At 39.5% G+C, this 20243-nt stretch overlaps 1 protein-coding gene across 3 annotated transcripts in view; it reads right to left on the reverse strand.

Annotated features, from left to right (window-relative positions):
* PCSK5 (proprotein convertase subtilisin/kexin type 5) overlaps nt 1-20243 on the reverse strand; it is a 451917-nt gene that overhangs the window by 417180 nt on the left and 14494 nt on the right. The window lies entirely within an intron of this gene.

Genomic DNA, 20243 nt, shown 5'->3' on the forward strand with positions numbered 1-20243 from the left:
ACTTAACTTGCTCTGGGATTTTGGATACATCGCTTAACCTCTTTGGGCCTTGGTTTCCTCAACTGTGAAATAAGGACACAGGAGGTACAGTGGACAGAGACTGGGAGTCAGAGTCTAGTGGGGGATAATAGTGTTTTTGGGTTAGTGTGGTTGTAAGGATTGAATGTAATAGCAGGTACGCTGCCTAGTCAAGTCCATCACACAGTAAGTGGCAGAAGGTTATGAGTTTCCCTTCTAAATTTACATTTAGATCCTACCTTCCCTCACCTCCTATCCTCTAATTAATCCCTCACCTCTGTCTCTTGGCAGGATTCCTCTTAATCTGCCCTGGTATCACCTCCCTTATTTCACTTCCCTTATTTCACTGGCAAAAATCTAAAGGGTTGATGATACACTGTTGGCAAGGATGTGGGCACAAATGCAGCTCATACAGGATCAGGAAAGAGCGTACCATGGTACAAGTGTTTGGAGAGCCATGTGGCAATATCAATAAAATTATACACAGTACTTAACCTTTGACCTAGCCTTTCCACTTCTTAAAATTGATTCTATAGGTATAGTCATTTACGTAAAAGAATGGATGTTAGTTAGGGCAAATTTTGTAAAAGCAAAAGAATGCAAACAACTAGCTGCCATCAATAGGTGACTGGTTCTATATGAACTGAAATGGATTGTCTCCAAGGTAGTGGATAAATAAAGAAATAAATAAATACAGGTGCAAAAGAGGCATAAAATATGACCCAATTTTTGTAGGAGAAAAAAGGAAGACTCTAGATGACATGTGTGCTTATACGCACAGGATATTTCAGGAAGGAAACTTGACAAACTGGAAAAGAGGGATTTTCTTTTCATTATTTATGCGGCTGCATTATTTTTTTAAATTAAACTAACCAAAAATGAAAAAATAATACAAATGAACATGTGAAATAGCACACACACAAATCCCACCTACTTCTCCAGGGGCAAATACGTCCCCCAATTCCATGGGACTGATACAAGGGCCACTTCTATTTGGGCCATTAAATCTCTTGAGCAGTACACTCTACTTAATCTCCACCTTTCAGGGATTCTGTTTCCCCTATAGGGTTATGGAATGGTGTTCACTGATTGGCTGATGCCTCAATTACAGAACGCCTGCCACATGCCAAGCATCTCGCTGCTCTTCCGCACGTTATTATATTTAACTTCATCTCCCCAAGAGCTTTTGAAGACAAATATTATTACCTCCAATTTGATAAAGGAGGCTATTGAGGCTCTGGTAGTGCCCAAATGTACACAGCTGGTATTGTGAGGTGGTAAAATGTACATCTTTGTTGAATGCCTAGCATCGGGGTGAATTTAGTTAAGTTTCATGGTGCATCCCGTCGATGGGCTCACAAGACGCATTCCGACGTCTTTCTAGTGAGCCTTCCTATACTGCGGAGCTAAGTTCTATGCAGCCAGGGTTCTGAATGTGATTAAGGTTCTACCAATCAAAGGCAGACTGTGGCATCACGAGGCATGCTCTTGGAGGCATTTACGTGTTTAGTGGTGGCTGTGGCTAAAGGTCTTAGTACCTGGTTGCTAGCTTTCTGGGCATTCATTTGCACATCCTGCTTTGTCAGTCAGTTGGTAAGAGATTTTAGAAGAACTACAGGGGCATCATAGGGTAGCTTCCTCCTTCCTCAGCTTCCTCACTGAGGCAGAAGCAGCAGCTCTGGTGGAGGCCCATTCTGTGGTGTGGCTTTGGGGGCCTTTTCTGAAAACTTGGCCCTCCTGATTGATACTCCAAGCTATTTAATAGTCAATACTGAATGCCTTCCAAAGCAGACCAAGCAGTGGATTCAGTAGTTGGCTCCCCTGAATATTCCAAACTGTACAGATGAGAATTTCTGAAAAAGTAGCTTTATATATATACAATATTGCACAACTTAGAGATCCTCAAAGGTAGGTACCTCTTGAGTCATGGGCTACAGGCACCACTGAGCCACAGGCTACGGATGACCCACTGTGTCTGCTCTAACATCCTGTCAGATGGCTACACTGGCTTCTTGGCTTCTCACAGCCATTCACACCAATCTCCTCTCTCAAGTCTTTCTATACAGTAGCCAGGATAAGGTTATAAAATGTACATTTGACTGTCATAGTTCATACGCCTGCTTCAAATCCTTGAGTGGCTTCCCTTTGCTGTTAAAATAAATAGTAATATTTAATATTATTTAATAATATAATTTTAAAGTTAATAATAATAATATCAACATTTATTCTGTGCCAGGAACTAGTCTACATGCTTTATCTAACTCATTGAATAAAGCACTATGGCCACCTCGATGAATCTGTCAGCTCTCTCAGGCTGCTTCGCCGTGTTTTCCCTCCTGCCCTGTCCAACTTACAGATTTCCCCAAATTCTGTACTCCTTTTCGAAAAGTTATTTACTACCAGCCTACAAATAAAATTTTTTTAATGGGCAAAAGTTTGAACAGACATTTCACAAAAGGTATACAAATGGCCAATAAGCATGTAAAAAGATGCTCAAATGCAAATTAAAATCATAATAGCTAAATGTGAAATCAAAATACCAAAATGGCTAAAATTTAAAAGGTAGACAATACCCATTTTTAATGAGATTATGGAGCATTGGAACTCTCATACATTGCTAGCGGGAGTAGAAAATGGTTCAGCATCTTTGGAAAATCATTTGGTAATTTCTTATGAAACATACATCCTCCTCATGACCCAGCCATTTCATTTACAGTATTTACCCAAGAGAAATGAAAACCTATTTCCAAACAAAACTCATACACAAATGCTTATAGCAGCTTTCTTAATAATAGCCCCAAACTGGAAATAATGCAAATGTCTATCAACAAGTGAATGGATAAATCAATTGTGGTATATTTATAGAATGGAATGCCCAGCAATAAAAAGGAACAAAACTCTGATGCATGCAGCTTCATGGATGAAGGTCAAAACAGCATGCTGACACAAAGAGGATACACTGTATGATTCCATTGGTAGGAAGTTCTAGGACAGTTACTCTATCATGACAGCAAACAGATCAGTGATAACCTTGGGGAAAGCCTGGAGAAACTTTTGAGTTTGGGAAATGTTCTATATCATGACTGTGGTGGTAATTCCATCAGTGGTAAGTGCTCCAGCATGTTGGAACCAGCTCATTGCAGGCTTGCCAGATCCAATTGCATCTTTTCCCAACACCCTCTGCAGGGACATCACATTGATGACTTGACATCAACAATGATGGAAGTTTTTAACACATCAGGAAAAATTGGCAAAGGCTACAAATTAGGGCTTCTTTTTTCCCTGATCAGTCACTTGTTTAGTATTTATCAGCACAACCCAGGGTATGTACATTTGTCAACACTCATCCAATCTTACACAAAAATGGCTGCGATGGGGAGTATATAAATTATACCACAATAATGGTGAGTTCAAAAGTTATATCTCCTCTACTGATCTCTGGTTCTCTTTCCCATCTGTAGAATGATTCAGAGATTGGGAAACGCAAGAACCCAGTGACCTGGGGTTCTTCAGCTCAGATCTCCTCCCACTCTCTCAGGTGAGGTGGGGAGGAACCAAGTCACCAAGACAATTGTTCTTGCCGATCAATCTCCAACATCCAGGAGTTAAAGTTTGAAACTCCTGCTTGCTAAATTCCATTCAGACAGAAAGCTACAGAAGCACCGCCTGGATATACTGATTTCCCTTCATTAAAATTTGACAGTGATGCCTCATTTGTACTTCCCTGAGAATATTAAAACCATTGTAATTATTTGCCTTCTGTATTTCAGACTCCATAACATTCAAAGGAGAATCAAAGAGAAGGTGGCCATGATTGCTTTCCCCAAAGTCACCAAGAATACTCCAACTTTAGGGCCTTTGCGCCTGCTTTTCCTCTGCCCAGAATGACCTTCTAGAAATCTCCGTAACTCACATCCTCTCTGCTTTCAGGTGTTTGCTCAAATGCTCTCTTCTCAGGGAAGATTTCCACCGAATTGACCACCCAATTTTAAATTGCTGTCTCCAGCATACCCCACTGACCCTTCCCTGATTTATTTTTCCCCTTCACATTTATCACCACTTAACATATTATATATTCTCTTTATTTGTCCCATTTATTGCTGGTCTTCCCCTACTAGAACGTTAGCTCCATAGGTCAGGAATTTTTGTTTTATTCACTGCTGAATTAGACTTAGCTCCTATTAACAGTGCCAGGCATACCCAATAAATGTTAGAATGAATGAATGAATGAATGAATGGTCCCTGATCTGCAGGAAATCAAAGCAGCAGTGAGCATGTCTCTAAACCTTAGGGAAGGCTTCTTGCAAATCTCTTTATAACCCTTTCTGTGATACAACATTAACATATAACATACACTTTATACTTAATAAATGTTGAATGAATGAATGACATTATTACATGTAAACATATCTGAAAATTAATAATTTACTACCAACAACCACCTAATCACCAAAGTCTGCCTTTGTATTTCCCTCTCTTATTTCATCATAGTCAATGACCTATTGGAATCACTGAACAAAAGTGATATTTATAACAAGGCTGTTGAATTTATTAAATATTAAATTAGAAGGCAACTAACTGCAGAAATCTGATGAATTGCTAATATTTATGAAGTACAAACTAAGTGCCCAGCATCATTGCACTGTGTCCTCACAACCATATGAAGTAGGTATCACGATTTCCATTTTATATGCACGGAAGCAGACGCTCACAAAGTTTAAGAACTTGCCTAGGGCCACACAGCAAAGGGCCAAGCTCAGGTTGATTCTGGGCAGCCTAACTCCAGAGCATATGTTCTCAACTACTCTAAAAGATGTTTAAAATAAAAGGTTTCTAAGGATGAATTTAAAACAATTACCCAGAAGACTGTGCTCCTAAGAGTTGTACACAGAGGGGATGTTTTTTAGGGATATTTCTATCTTCTTTGAGCAGATCCAAAAGAGAAAGTGTTGACAAGCATCTTTGAGAGTGAGAAAGAGCCCATTCTTGTCCTCTGTAGGGGGCAAGGAACTTGGTCTCTGTTTCCTGTTCTACCACTGACCCCAAGGAACTTACATTAGTGTCTTCTTTAGGTGAGAAATTATCTTTAAGGTACACCTTCACCTTGAAGTTCAAGGGGCATTCTAAGCTTAACAAGTACAATACCTGGCACCAAGCATCCTGGATGTTACTCCATGAAACACCACAAATGACATGAAAAATGTCTTCCTTAGACTTTAGTTTCAAGTCAATCACTCAGCTCTTCAGAGAATGACATTAGAATACACAAATTCAGAGCAAAAGAACTACAATCATTTTTTTTTTCATCAGGATGCTCAAGGAAAGATGTATAATCTCTATGATTTTAGAGCAACTTTCTCAGATATGCAGGAATGTGACAACTGAATAACGGCCCCCTAAAAATGTTCATATCCTGATCCTCGGAACCTGTAACTATGCCACCCTATATGGCAAAATGGACTTTGCAGCTGTGATTAAATTAAGGGTTTTGAGATGGAGAGATTATCCTGGATTATCTGGGTGGGCCCGATGAGATCACAAGAGTCCTTATAAGAGCAAAGTCAGAGAGATGTGATGGCAGAAGCACAGAGAGAGACGGAAACAGAGATCAGAGATGGGGAGAGGGAGAGGGAGAAAGAAAAAGAAGGAAAAGAGAGAGACAGAGATTTGAAGATGCTACGTTGCTGGCTCTGAAGATGGAGGAAGGGGTCACAAGCCAAGGAATTCTGGTGGCTTCTGGAAGCTGGAAAAGGCAAGGAGATGAGGCTCCTCTAGGATTTCTGGAAGGAACGCAACTCTGATGACACCTTCATTTCAGGTTAGGACTTCTGGCCCCAGAACTGAAAGATAATAATTTTGTGTTGTTTTAAACCATTAAGTTTGTGATCATTTGTTACATACGGCAGCAAGAGGAAACTAATACTAGGTAGAACTGGTATCTCAGTAGACATCCATGAGAAGCAAAGGAAACGAAACTAGACTATTTGTATTTGGAGCCTGTTTATTCTTCATAATTTTCAGGACTCTCTGGGTATTCAGTTATCAATTTCTAAGTAGCTATACCAGTATAATAATAGTGATTAGTAGCAGCCCAGTACTCTGCTCCGCACTTTGTTAGCATTCTCTTGCTTAATCCTCAAAATAAACTGAAAAGCAAGATAAAGCAACTGGCCCAGCAAAAGAGAACCAGTAAGCGGCTTGTTTATTCAAAGCCAACGTATAATTAATACTACTAATAACAATAGGTACCACTTACTGATGCTTTCCTACATTATCTCCAATCTCTCCAACAACCCTGCAAAGGAAGGAGAATTATTCTAATTTTATGGAGAAGGAAACAGTCCAAACCTGGGAGAGGCTAAGTAACATGCCCAAGTGAGGAAATGTCTGAGTCTGATTTCCAAAATCTAAGCTTTTTCTAGTCATAGCACTTTGTTTTTTATTTAAAATTTATTCAAAGGGTTTTCTATCACCACATTTAATTCAGGATGCACACTCAAATATCCCCACCCCATCCCACTCCTTTGCCCTCACCAAGATGAGGCCTCATTATTTTATTCTAAAGCTACCTGATCAGCAGAGTATAGCAGAATCTAGGTCCCAATAGTTCATCTTAAAAGCAGGTGATCAAAAACATCCTGCCTACAAATCCCAAGCAAGCAAGAAACGGATACAGCAATTTCACCAAGAAAATGTAAGACAGAAAAAACAGTGAGCACCAGATTTTCCCAAGTTCAAGTGAGAAACCTACAGTCTACCCCGCTATTCACACAGGACAGGAAGTTTCCCTTGAAGCAAATCAGAGAATATCAGAGTTGGAAAAGACCTTAACAGGATTTTGATCTGCCTTTCCTCACTGAATGCAGGAATCCATTCTTCAACCTTTAAACATAGAGCACTGCATTCTCCGGGACAGTCCATTTGTTAGGAAGTTCTTCCAGATAATTAGTCTAAATCCACTCCTCATTCCTGGTTCTAGCTTGTGAGGCCAACCCAACAGGGTCATCCCTCTTCTGCATGCCAGACAGCCAACACGTCCCTACTGGGTCTTCCCTGTTCTTGGCTGAACATCCGAGTTTTTCCATTTTTTTTCTCATGTGACAAGCCTTCGCAAGGTTGCTTCCCCTAGACGTGCCAACATCCATAATGCCTTCCCAGAAAACTTGGAACCCAGAACATAACACAGTTCAACTCTAGGTATGGTGGAGCCAGGATGGAGTCATGATCCCATGACCTCCCTGGGCAATGTATTTCTATTAGAAGTAGCTTAGAATTGAAATATTTTTAGCTGAATGAACTTGGCCAACTGAAAAATCCTCAGATGCCCTTTTTAATTTGGTTCTCCTCCAGTCTATAGTTTAATTTCTTAAATGTAAATGATAGAAATTTACATTTCTGTTGAACATTGAATGTCATTTTCTATATCCTACTCTATACGTTTACAGCCTGCCAAGACATTCACTTATTTACCGAGAGCATACTCTATGTCAAGCACTGATCCAAACACACTGGAGACGGAGTGAACAAGACAAAGACCCTGCTAAGATGCAGATAACATTCTGACTTGACTCTGACAACCCCATTGTGTCAATTGCAAGTTTGAAATTTACATTTTCCCTATTGAATCAGAATATTTCTCCCAAGAGAACTGAAATAATTTTTCATATTAGTCTATTATAGATAAGGATGGGGTTTAACATTCAACGTATAACATGTTTGGAACAGTTATTTAAGAAGGAACTGTAAATGGCATTAGGCTTTTATTTTCTTTGATCCATTTGCATCCAAAATGAATAATTTTATCCTTAATGTAATATAATCCGTGTACTATATTCCTCAGATAAAAACATTTATTACTGCTATTTATAGTCAGTTATTCTTTCCAAGAGCTTTTAAAAACTCATCTGTAAGTAATTTCTGGAGAAACTGAAAGAAATTATTGTTTAATATTTAAACTATTCCACCTGCTTATAAGACACACATCACACACACACACACACACACACACACACGAAGTAAGAGTCTAAGCAAGGCTGAGCGAGAAAGAGCACACACAGCCTATATTTAGATCTGTATTGTTCTTTTCATTACTGATCACTTTTGCAACTTGAATGCATTTCCATGTACTATATGGAAACAAACACAAAATAGTACCTATTTTGATATGTGGCAACATTTCTAGAATTACCCTAGGAACAGTAAATTTTCTCTTTAGATTCAATGATTCTCAACCCTTGCTAAACATTAGAATAATACGGAGGCTAAAAAAAAAATACTAAGTGTTCGTTTCCCCCCATGTCCACCCCAGAGATTCTGACATAAGGATCTTGAGTTAAAAGCCAGGGCATGAGTATTTTCTTTTAAAAAGCATTCTAAGTGATTCTACAGGTGAACAACCACTATTCTAATCCATCCATCTCATTCTGCAGAAATAGAACAATATACTCTGAATTCTGCAATCTCCATTCAATTATTCCTATTTAATTAATTAAAGTACGTTTAAATGAGAAAATATCTAATTAATTTGATTTTAGCACTCATGTAACTGGTATGTTTTGTTCTTTTAGTCATCCCCTTAATTATTTCAAAAGCCATCTCTCCCCCAAAAAAAGTTTTTAGAAAAATGTATTTAGTATAACCAGATTAGTAATTTCCAATATTTTATCATACTGGTAAACAGAGGCTATTCTGAGCTCTACAGAATTTTAAATGACACGTTTTATTCTTAAAAAGGAAGATTCCGAGAGTAGAAGCTGTGAGCATTGAGAACATGTGATAGCTACCAAACGTAAAATAGCTAGCTAGTGGGAAGCAGCCACATAGCCCAGGGAGATAAGTTCGGTGCTTTGTGACCACCTAAAGGGGTGGGATAGGGAGCATGGGAGGGAGACGCAAGAGGGAGGAGATATGGGGATATATGTATATGTATAGCTGATTCACTTTGTTATAAAAGCAGAAACTAACACGCCATTGTAAAGCAATTATACTCCAATAAGGATGTTAAAAAAAAAAAAAAAGAACATGTGATAGAAACTATGTGTGCTCAAGACAGTTGATGGCCTTGTCACCCTCAGTTAAAAAACGTATTAGATGGAGAAGCTCCGTGTCTTTTCTAATGGCTGTTCAGAGATGCCTTGTTCCTTTGTCCCTATCTTGGTCCTTCCTGGGGACTGGCAGGGTTAACACTTGCAGGGTAGTGAACTTACAAACAGGGCCCAGAGCAGGGGATAAGCAACAGCATCTGTAGCCAATGGCAGATGACAGGTGGGTGAGGTATCCAGCCAGGTGTGAATTTCTTCATCTAGGCAGATGTGAGGTTGGGTCCTACATTTATAGCTCCTGAGGCGCTGCCACTGTAGACAGCTATTGGTCATTTGTATTAAAGATATCACAGATACACAACTATTAGAATAGATCAAATAAAAGAAGAAAAAAAAAACCAGCAACACCAACTGATGGTGAGGATGTAGGTAAATGCAAGGTCATACAGTGTTGTTGGGAATACCTGGAAAAGAGTTTGGCAGTTTCTTACAAAATTAAACATTCATTTACTATATGACCCAGAAATCCCACTCCTAAATATTTTCTCCAAGAAAAATAAGAACTTGTGTTCATACAAAAACTTGTACATGAATGTTTATAGTGGCTTTAGTCATAGTCACCAAAAACTGGAAACAACCCACTGGCCTACAACTGGTGAATGAATAAACAACCCGGTGAATCCATACAATGGAATACCACTCATCAATGAAAAGGAACACATTATTGATTGATTAATTAGGGATGAATCTCAAATGCATTGTAACAAGGGAAAGAAACCAGGTTCAAAATGTTATATATAAATGCATATTCCACTAATATGACATTCTAGAAGAGGCAAGTAGACCAGAAAATACATTAGCAGTTGCCAAGAACTGGGGGTGAAGCAAGAGGCTGATTACAAAGGAGCACTAGGGAGTTTTTCTGAGGTGACAGAATTGCTCTGTATCTTTATTATGGAGGTGTTTACATGACTATATGCATTCATCAAAGCCTATAGAAATATACAGGGAATGTTACTGTATGCAAATGATACCTCAAATAAACCTGATCCCAAAAAAATGTCCATAGGGGAAAGCCCGGTCATCAAAGTGAGTTAGTTGGAAAGGTGATGCAAATGGAAAAGCAAAAAGTTTAAAAAGCTGTTTGGATTAAAATATATTATCAAATTGGCTTTATTTGATTAAGGAGCTTCCCTAAATCCATAGCAACCACTTCAACATTTGGAATTACACAGTGCAAACAGCAACCCTGAGAACCATTCACAATATGTAAAGCTTTCCTTTTATCAAAGGAATGAAGTCTTGCAACATTTTGTAGTACAGACCTGCTTTCCAGGAACGTGACCACCTTAGTCACAACAAACTATGACTGATTATGCTAAATGATGGAGTCATTTGAAGCTACTGTAAACTCTGAAAATATGGCTGGTAATTTTGAAACAAAGATGAGAAAGCATAAATGGCTCAGTCTCCTAAATGCTGTTAACTCTACACCTAATATAACTGCCTTGAAAGTAAGTAAAAATGTATGTAAGTCGGTAGTTCTTGAAGTGTGGCACCAGGATTAGAGGCATCAGACCAGCAGTACTGGCATCATCTCATCGGGAGCTTAGCACATTCATGTGCTCCACCCCAACGTGAATCAGAATCCAGTCATTTCCCTGCTCAGCAAACTCTAAGTTCAAGAGATGAGGAAGTGGCCATCATGAATGGCTGATGAAAAAAAACATCCAAAAAAGGACGCAAGCACATTGCTGTCCATCTCCACCCATGCGGTCAAGATGAAGTACAAACCTACCCCGCCATAGCCCATACAATCTACATAGTAAGAAAGGGTTTTAATTACAGGCTTTACCCTTTTAAAACGCTCTGAGCCCAATCTGTATTTAAAATGAAATTGGATTTCAAGTAGAATTTTATGCAAACTCAATTGTAGGAGATAATTAAAAACATTAATAATGTTCACAGTACTAAGAGAGGTGTAGTTATCTGTGATAGATCAGTTCATTCCATAACCAAGTGAGTAAAGTTTCAGAACTAAAATTTCACAGGTGATATACATACTAATAATTGTAACTATTAAAAATCAAAAGTCATCTCCCAATAACCATTGGGTCCTGCCATATTCTACTTTATGTGGACTATATCTTCTTAGCTTTTTCTTTCCATGTAAAGGATGAATAATGATTTCTAAATTTTCAATAAATACCTCAAGCCGTAAAGATCAGAACATGTTTTTCTTCCTCTTTTCAAGTAAAATGTTTTGATTTTTCAACAGATGTCTTAGTAGAAAAATGTTATTTTCATCCATCTGAATGAGAGTTCATCAAGCACAGGGAAGATGAATAAAGTAGTCCCAAATATCATCATAGTTATACCAGCAGATATGCTCAATTTATAAAACAAGGCTTTATTTGCATTAAATTATCAATGTCTCCTCTTGGAGTCCTGCTTTATTGATACTATCTGTCCATGATATCCAAGGGCTATAAATTCGTAATTCTGCACAAATGGACTATCTAATCTTTCAATCATCTAGGGGCAGATATTTAATCTGATGCCAGTTCCCAGCTGACATTCAGTTCTTCTGTGGATGAATACTCACAGGCAACAACATCTGAACATCAGTTTAAGCAAAACACCACCAAGGTAGATCTGTTGCCCCTCACCTCCATGCATACACTTGGCCCAAAACACGTGTAAAACTAATGCCAGTGTTTTGGATGATCTGCATGTTTTAGCACCATTGCCCACTTTAAGAATTTTACAATTTTGTAAACAGGATCAATAACTCATCAGGCCACATGTTTTTGTCTGGTTTTATCCTAGGTAACAGCAATATTAATTTCCACCTTTAAAGTGTTTTCCCTTACACTGTTTTTTATGAGTAATTAAGATAGTGTTATACCCCTTTGTAAAACTGGCCATTTACTTCCTGTTATTTTTATAATAAAATAAAATATGGTTAATTTGGCCCAAGAAGGGCTACCAGATCTGGCTCCTATTTACCTTTCTATTGTCATCTTCTAACACCTCTCCCCTTCACTCAATCCAACCCCACTGGCCTCCTTTCTAGCCTCAGGACCTTTTCACTTGCTGTCCCATTTGTCTTGGCATTCCTTTTTCTCCAATCTCCCATTGCCTAATTCCTTCTCCTCTTTTAGATCTTAACTCAAATATCACTTCCTCAAAAAAATCTTCTCTGACCTTCTCCAGTTCCTCTCCATCTGATCAAGCTGTTTATTTTCCAAGTTTTAAAATATTGGTATATTGGCTGCACCCACCACAGTGCCTGGCACAGAGTGGCTACCCAATAAGCATTTATAGAATGAATAAATGAATGAATGAATACTGTGAAATAAGTGAAGAATTATTACCCTAATTTTCCAAATAATAAAACTGAAGCCCAGCTAAATTCAGCAATTTACCCAACTTTATACTATGAGCTAGTAATAGAAACAAGATTTTTCTGACACCAAGCTCAGTGCTAGTTTCACTATTTGATACAAATCCTAAATAGACTTAAAATAAAAATCATAATTTGTGCTTAGAGTCATATTTTCAACTCTTATTAAAGTTTCAACTCCAACATGATTAACACCTTTATCTCAACAACACCTGAGCTTGTCTGAAGTTTTAAATTGTTTTTTCTTAACATAAGAAGTCCATTGACCTTTATCTCAGCAGCTTGCTTGATCTTAAATATATGTTGAATAACCCAAAAAGAGAGTTTAAATAACCATTATGCCTACCAAGTAAATGTTTGTATCCATAAAACAGAAAGTTAGAAGTGATGTTTAAGAAAATGTACTCAGGAGGTAGACTGAGTTATAAGTATTTCTCTTCTATCATTCCTAAGTACTTACTGTTGACATAAAAGATAAACCAAATACAGTGTTTTACCAAAAGAATCATTGCAATGTTTACAGTATTTTGCAGTAACTGAAGACATATACTTATCTGGACAAATACCTCATATCTGGATAAATGAAGAAAAAGTAAGTTAATTTAATATATATTAATCTTCTATCTGAGGTGTCCACAGGACTAAAAATTAATCCATGAATTATTTTGATACTCCAAACACTGGATATTGCCTGACTGCTACATTTGTATCACTCAAATAGAGGCAGGCAATTTAGTAGAAAAAAAGGCTTCACAAGTTTTCCTTCCTCTTAGCTCAAATATGGCGACATTCTGTAGCTAAATTGTGAAATAGGTTTAAAGCCCCAATAAACTAAAGTGATAAAGACCCAGGGTGGAGAATGGTTTGGGCAGTCACAAGCATTTACTCCCATTTCAAATGTATCATATTAATTTGAATTCTTACAGTGACTGCAATAGATATTCTGAAATGTCTCTATACTGTTACTTTAGTTACTGCCTAACTTCCTACCCCTCATCACACAGCTTAATAAACCCGCCAAGGAAAGCTGAGTTTAGGTTACAGTCATGGGTAAAGGCACCCCCATTATAATATGGTCATATTCCTATTTGCAAAAGTGACCACTACACCCGCCTTTCCCAAAACGAGTCTTGTGACCTTCCCCAGAAAGAGCTCTCTGGTTCAAGAGACCAACCAAGGTATTCATGCTTTAGTCATTAGATCACTCATTTACCTCGTTACTAAACAGCCACCACAATAAAAATGACCTTTTGATGTACCAAAACCAGGAAAAAACATCTAACATTTCGTTTCAAGGTAGTTTAATGAAAAGGGTATAAAAGTGAGATTTTCACAGAAGTAGGGAAAAAAATATTGCCTCCAAAATCGAGACTTTTTTTCGTACACCACATACCTAGATATGCAAACACCTTTGACAAATTTTCCCCATTCATATATCTCCTAAAGAGACACAGGCCCTGATAAACACAAAAATTATTAGCAATACTTACTAAAGAAATATATGTTCTTCCTATAAAGGATCAAGATGACTAGAAAAGCTTCTCTATATTATTAGTAAGACAATTCTCAGGAGTCACCCTTAAAATCAGAGCTTGAAGGTACTAGAACTCAGGTCCGCTAAATGCCCGTTCATTGCTCTAGCCATACTTCTTCTGAGGCCTCAGATTCTTCATCTTTATAATGAGGGGCTAGGTGGTACAATTCCTAGCAAACCTGAAACCCAACAGGTCTCACTACCTAACGGGGGCATTTACATTTTAGGAGACAATATTATAGGACTCCTCCAAAGCCACAGATTGTTGGAAGTGGCATTTGTCTTTCAAAACAAACAAATTACCATTAATTAAAACACACACACACACACCCTTTCTTTCCAAAAATACGGAATAACCAAATCTGATGTGATAAAGTACAAGGCAGTGCCTTAATGGAATGCTGGATCCAGCAAGATTTAAGCAATAAATTTTATGGAACTTGATCATACTCTCCCATCACAAAGCCCTTTATGATAACACTCGAGTAAATCCATCTGGTTGAGTTAATAATTAGTTTAAATCTGTTACAAGTTAATGATGCATAGACAAGTCATTCCAGGTACATGATGATACAGCGAATTTGTGACACAGGTTACAGATAATATTTTGCCCTGCCTTTCATTTTTCTTTATTTCCTACTCTGATTAGAAAACAAAAAGGCATTAAAGAACAAATAAGACCTTCAAATAAGACCTATATACATACAGACTGGATTAAAAGAAAAAAAAAAAAAAGCACTTTCCTAAGGAGTTACATAGGGTTTCAGAAAGACCTCTCAAAGGTTGAGAAAGACCCCAGCCCATTTCTATATTTTGAGCTGCCTGGTGGATTGTAAAATAAAGAAATGCTTAAGTATGTAGCATATTTATTTAAATGTTTATGTGTAATACAAAAATATAACTATGCTGTCCACCAGAGTTTCAGAATGCACAATGTATATTCATTCCTAGTGTACTTACTGTAACTAGTGAAATGTAGTAATGAGAAATGAGATGAAAGTAAACAGACATTGTATTTCAATATGGCCAGGGTATGAAACTACATCTATAAGCAAATTAGAAGATATTTCAACATGAAACCTGGAGCCAAATGATCTCCAGCCCATGCTCCCGGTATTCCATCCCCGGAGTAAGATCCTGGAGCTCATTTAAAGATTTATTATGTGGCCAGGGCCTTTAAATAGAAATTACATAAAAAAGCACGAATCTGTGACCTTCAACATCAACAAATACTTATATATGTGTAGCTATCCAAAGACCAGCCCCCAGTCCAAAAGAAAATAGACTGTAATTTAGCAAAATCTGTGTACTGAGGCTGGACTCATCAAATCGCAATAGAGTTGAAAATGAGCTAATGATTCCTGTGTTTTGATGTTAATGAAAAGAGAGAAGGCTGAGACCAGAGTGGAGGGAGAGTGGCTTCCTTGGGGAGAGAGAGGCTCTGAGCTCTGGGGAAACGGCCAGCCTATCAGGTGTTGAGGAAGAACTGAGCACAGTGGATGCTGTCAACCCTGGCTGCATATTTAAGACAACTGATGCCCAGACCCCACACAAGGTCAATTAATCAGAATCACTGAAGATACCTTTAAAGGCTCCCGGGTGACTGGAATGTGAGCCAGGGATTGACGGCCACTGAGTCAGGGTCACTGAGGCTGGGGGATAGAAAAGGCTGAGTAAGCACAGCTCCAGTCATCAGGACCTGAGTGGCTGCAATAAAACAGAGCCAGTTCCTCCTAGAACGAATCTGGTATGGGAGCGGGGTCGGGTAGGGGGTGTCCAGAGATAGGTCTCTCTCATGTTCACCAACAGAATAGAAGAAAATGGCCCTGTAGAGGAAAGGACATTCAGATGATTAAAGCCACAGCAGGCTAAATTGAGACCATGTTCCTTTCCACCTGAGACTGCACAACATTTCCACCCGGTGTACTTTATGGATGTTAACATTCTAAACAATTAACGTCTCTTATCACACAGTAGAGAACAGGTCACATCTCTGCTCAAAACTGTCTAATGGCCTTCCTCTTCCCTCAGAGAAAATCCAGTCCTTACTATGCACAGCCTACACAGACTTGCACTAAAGTGTGGTCCCAGGGCCAGCAGCAATAATAGTATCGCCCGAGAGCTTGTCAAAACTACAGAACCTCTGGCCCCATCGATCAACTAAATCAGCATCTACATTTAAACAGGATCCCCAAGTGACTTTATGCACATTAAAATGTGAGAAGCTATAAAACAGACAAACAACAAGGTCCTACTGTATAGCACGGAGGATTATATTCAACACTTTGTAATAACCGATGATGGAAAAGAATCCGAAAAAGAATATACATATGTATAACTGAATCACTTTGCTGTACACCTGAAACACTGTAAATCAAGTATACTTCAATTAAAAAAACTGTGACAAGCACTGACCTAGTGAGTCTCCCTCACCTCTCCCACCCGCCCCTATTACCTCTCTGCTACCTGACTTGCTTGCTCAGCATCTTCTTACCAATCCTTCAATCTATCAGGCTCTCTCCTGTTCAGGGCCTTTACACTGGCTGCTTCCTCTACTAGAATGTGCCTCCTCCAGATATCTGGAAGGCTCATTTCTTTACCTCACCTTCTTCAGATCTTTGCTCATGTCACCTCCTCCATGAAAACTTCCCTCACCATCCTGTTTACAACTGAAAAAAATTTTCCAGACATCCCCCCTTCCCTGCTTCCTGTGCACAGGACTTACCACCAGTTGACATAGTTTTTTGTTTTCTATTCAATTGTTTATTAACAGTCTCCCTGTGATAGACTGCAAAATATGGCCAAAATTCTTGGCATCTCTTTCTGTGGAGGAAGAGATGTCTCTGCTTCTTGAAGCTGGGCTTGGTAATGTGACTTGCTTTGACTTATGGGATGTTAGGATATGGGACACGAGCAAAAATTTGAAAAGAGCTTGCACGTGAGAATTTCTCTCTCTGGTTGCTGGGATGCCTTCTTGTCGCTAAGGGAAGAAGCACAAACCAGGCTGCTGGAGGATGGGAGACCCATGACCAGTTTACCCCCATAATCTAAGCCAGCAGCCAGCAGAAACCACAAGAACATGAGTGAAGCCATCCCAGACCAGCCAGGCCCTAGGTCACCCACCAGTTGCCTGAAGAACCTAACATTCAACTCACAGCCTCACAGCAATAACGATTGTCATTTTAAGCCACTGGGTTTTGGGTGTTATGTTTTGAAGCAAGCTGGGGCCCTCGTAAGTTCCAAGAAGGTAGAGATTTTTGTGCCCCACCGCATCTCCAGCGTTTAGTAGTGTACTTAGCATAGGGGAGATAGTCTAAAATATTTGCAGTGAATGTTGAAGGACAGAATGATGATAGCAAAGGAAAAAAAACACAAAAAAACCCACAAGTGAAAGAAATAAAGGCCAGAAATGGCCTCCATCACTGAGAGACTAAAAGGTAGGAGCAGGACCTCCTAGGTTCATTAGAACCTTGTCTCTTCAGATTCAGGGTGAACTAAATAAGATTTCAACTACTTTGGTAACAGAATATTTTAGCAAAAAAAAAAAAAAAAATCCACATGTTCATTCACATGCAGTGTTTCAAATTTATTCAAAATAGTTCTAGTTTCACGGTGCTTAACTTGTCTAAGGCTGCATAGCCATGTGACCTTTAGAATAGTTTTCACATTATGCAGCACTTACACTCCTCATTTTAAATTATTCCGATTTTTAACAGCTCGCAAATCGGCGAACCAAATCACTGCATGTTGCTTCAATTCTGTCTTGCCAAAGAAGAAAAATCTGCTGCTTTGGATTCATGTCAAGAGTTGGAAATTCAGGCCATAACATTTTAAATCTCAGATGTTCCCCACTGTGTCCACCTCACATAAATCAATAAGCACACAGATACCCACATGTTTGGGAAGCCAGTTCACTAACAACTAAGGCACGATGGCCTGTGGAACGCGGCGGCAAATTTAAGTGGATTCTGCAGCAATGGGTGTCATAATCTGAGAGTACAGTGTGGTCCTTAGCAACGGCACAAACAAGTGCAATTGGCAAGCAAAGAGCAAGTTCGATATTAAACAATCAACTGAGGTACAAAGCTAACATGTTATTTTCATTTGATGGGAAAAAATAAAAGACAAACTGTAATACACTAAGTTTCTGTCTTCTTGGAATAGGAAACAAACCCTCATTTTCTCTAGTCTTACCAGTCATGGACAGGTACATCTAAACTCATGGAACAAGTCTCCTCTGGAGAGCTGGCGAGGCTGGAGAGAAGCAACTCGGAGCAATTAAGCTCTGGGATCTTCAGGGTTTCTTTCAGGAAGTGCAAATCTCTAAGCAACAGAATCCCATACACACATTTGTAAATACCTAATATCTGGCTTCTGATTTTTTTAAACACATGTAATTATCACTTGCATAATGCACAAAATGTATACTGGAGATCCATGAGGTCTTCCTATTAAGTCACAGGATTCTTATCTAGAGTATCACATAATCTTTCTCCCTCTTCCATTACCAATCTCCATCTATACTGTGTGCAAAGCTAAGAAGAAAGCTCTTGAACTTTTGTATGAGTGGGAACAGGCAAGGTTCCACAGTAGGAACAAATGAACCCATGAATCTCAGTGACTGAAAACAAGAAAAGCTTGTTTCTAGCTCATGTTACACATCCATTGTGCATTGGCTGGGAGCGCCGTTCATCATGGCCCACGAGGACCCGGGCCAATGGAGCACCCACCACCTGGAGCTTGGCAGATCAAAGTAGGGCAGATGGGGAGCTCAGTAAATCATGCACTGACTGTTAAGGAGGGGACGTGTGTCACTTCTGCTCACATTTCATTGGCCAACAGAAGTTACATGACCAAATAGGACATACACCCACTTACACTCCAAATAGGGAAATACAATCCTATCACATGGCGAGGAGAAGAACTGAAAATATTCAGGGGACGGTATTAACGACGCTGCCGTCTCTATTCCCTCCCGGCCTCCATGTATTCACAGCCATTTACCCATTTCAGAATATTTTTCCGAGGGCATCTGAATGGCAGAGCACACTCTTCCAGGTACCATAAAGTACCAGAGTTTAAACAAGAGGTTTTAGCCACAGGCAATTTCATTTGAGGAAATGACGTCTGAGAAGGGCTTTGCCGAATGAGTGAGAACTAGACAGAAGGATGTCCAGGCAGTGGGAGCAACACGAGCAGGGGCAGAAAAGTAGGGCACGGCAGTGCATGTGCAAAGAATGGCAAAATGTTTAGGTTGAATGATATTCAGAATAGACGGGGTGGGGGTGGGGGGGAAGGAGGGGGCAGGGGAGGGACAAGAAGGGGGAGGGCAGGGGCAAGTGGGAAGAGGGGGGAGGAGAAGAGGAGGAAGAGGAAGAAGTCTCTTTGACCACAGTGGGTTCTGAAGAGATTAAACTGCCATACATGGCATGTTTTGAAGGGAAAGACAGTGGGACAGGATAGGACTGGCGCAATAGTCCAAACAAGAAGTAACAAAGGGCTTAGCTACAGTAGATCCACCTCAATGGAGAGAAGAGAATAGCTCTACTCTAGAATCGTATACAGCAGGAGAATACTCAGCTTTCCCATCTCCCTTTCATCTGACCCAGAAAATATAACTCACCTTTCCCTCTATCTGCCTGAGCCTGAAGGGACTGGTCATTTGAGGCTTAGAACTGATCAAAGTGATGAGGTCAGACGGGGAGACCCATCTCGATTGAGAGACTAGCTTCTGGCCATGTCACCCAACCAAGAGGGCATTCCTTTCATAATTAAGTGGAGTTAACTCCCAATGGATAGTTCCTCTATTTGTTCTGAGTTTATTTCCTATCTCCAAGGATATATTTGAAGCCACTCCTTAAGGACTAAACTGCAGGGCTTAATTTATGTCTGTTTGTCCTGGAGCCTGTAACTCCTCCTCTCATGCAGATTTAACTTCAGCACTTTGGCCCTTCAAATTGGCCAATCCAGGTAAGCCCTTCCATGGTCGATCCAGGTAGGTCAGCCATGGGCCATCACAAGATTCTACGGCTTATATTATACAGAGCTTTAGGACCTGTCGTGTGCACCAAATCTGCTTATTTTTGCTACTCCCATGCATTCCACACAGACAGTAAAATTAGCCTGTGATCTGAAACCTTCTCTTACTACTGACCAATTCCATCATTGGGGGGCCCCTCTGTGCTGTTCTTCCCACTGCTCCAGTAGATACAAGACTTGCACTGTCACCCCAGGGAGATGAGCA

This window comes from Eubalaena glacialis, chromosome 9, assembly GCF_028564815.1.
Source record: "Eubalaena glacialis isolate mEubGla1 chromosome 9, mEubGla1.1.hap2.+ XY, whole genome shotgun sequence".
Taxonomy (NCBI): Eukaryota; Metazoa; Chordata; class Mammalia; order Artiodactyla; family Balaenidae; genus Eubalaena; species Eubalaena glacialis.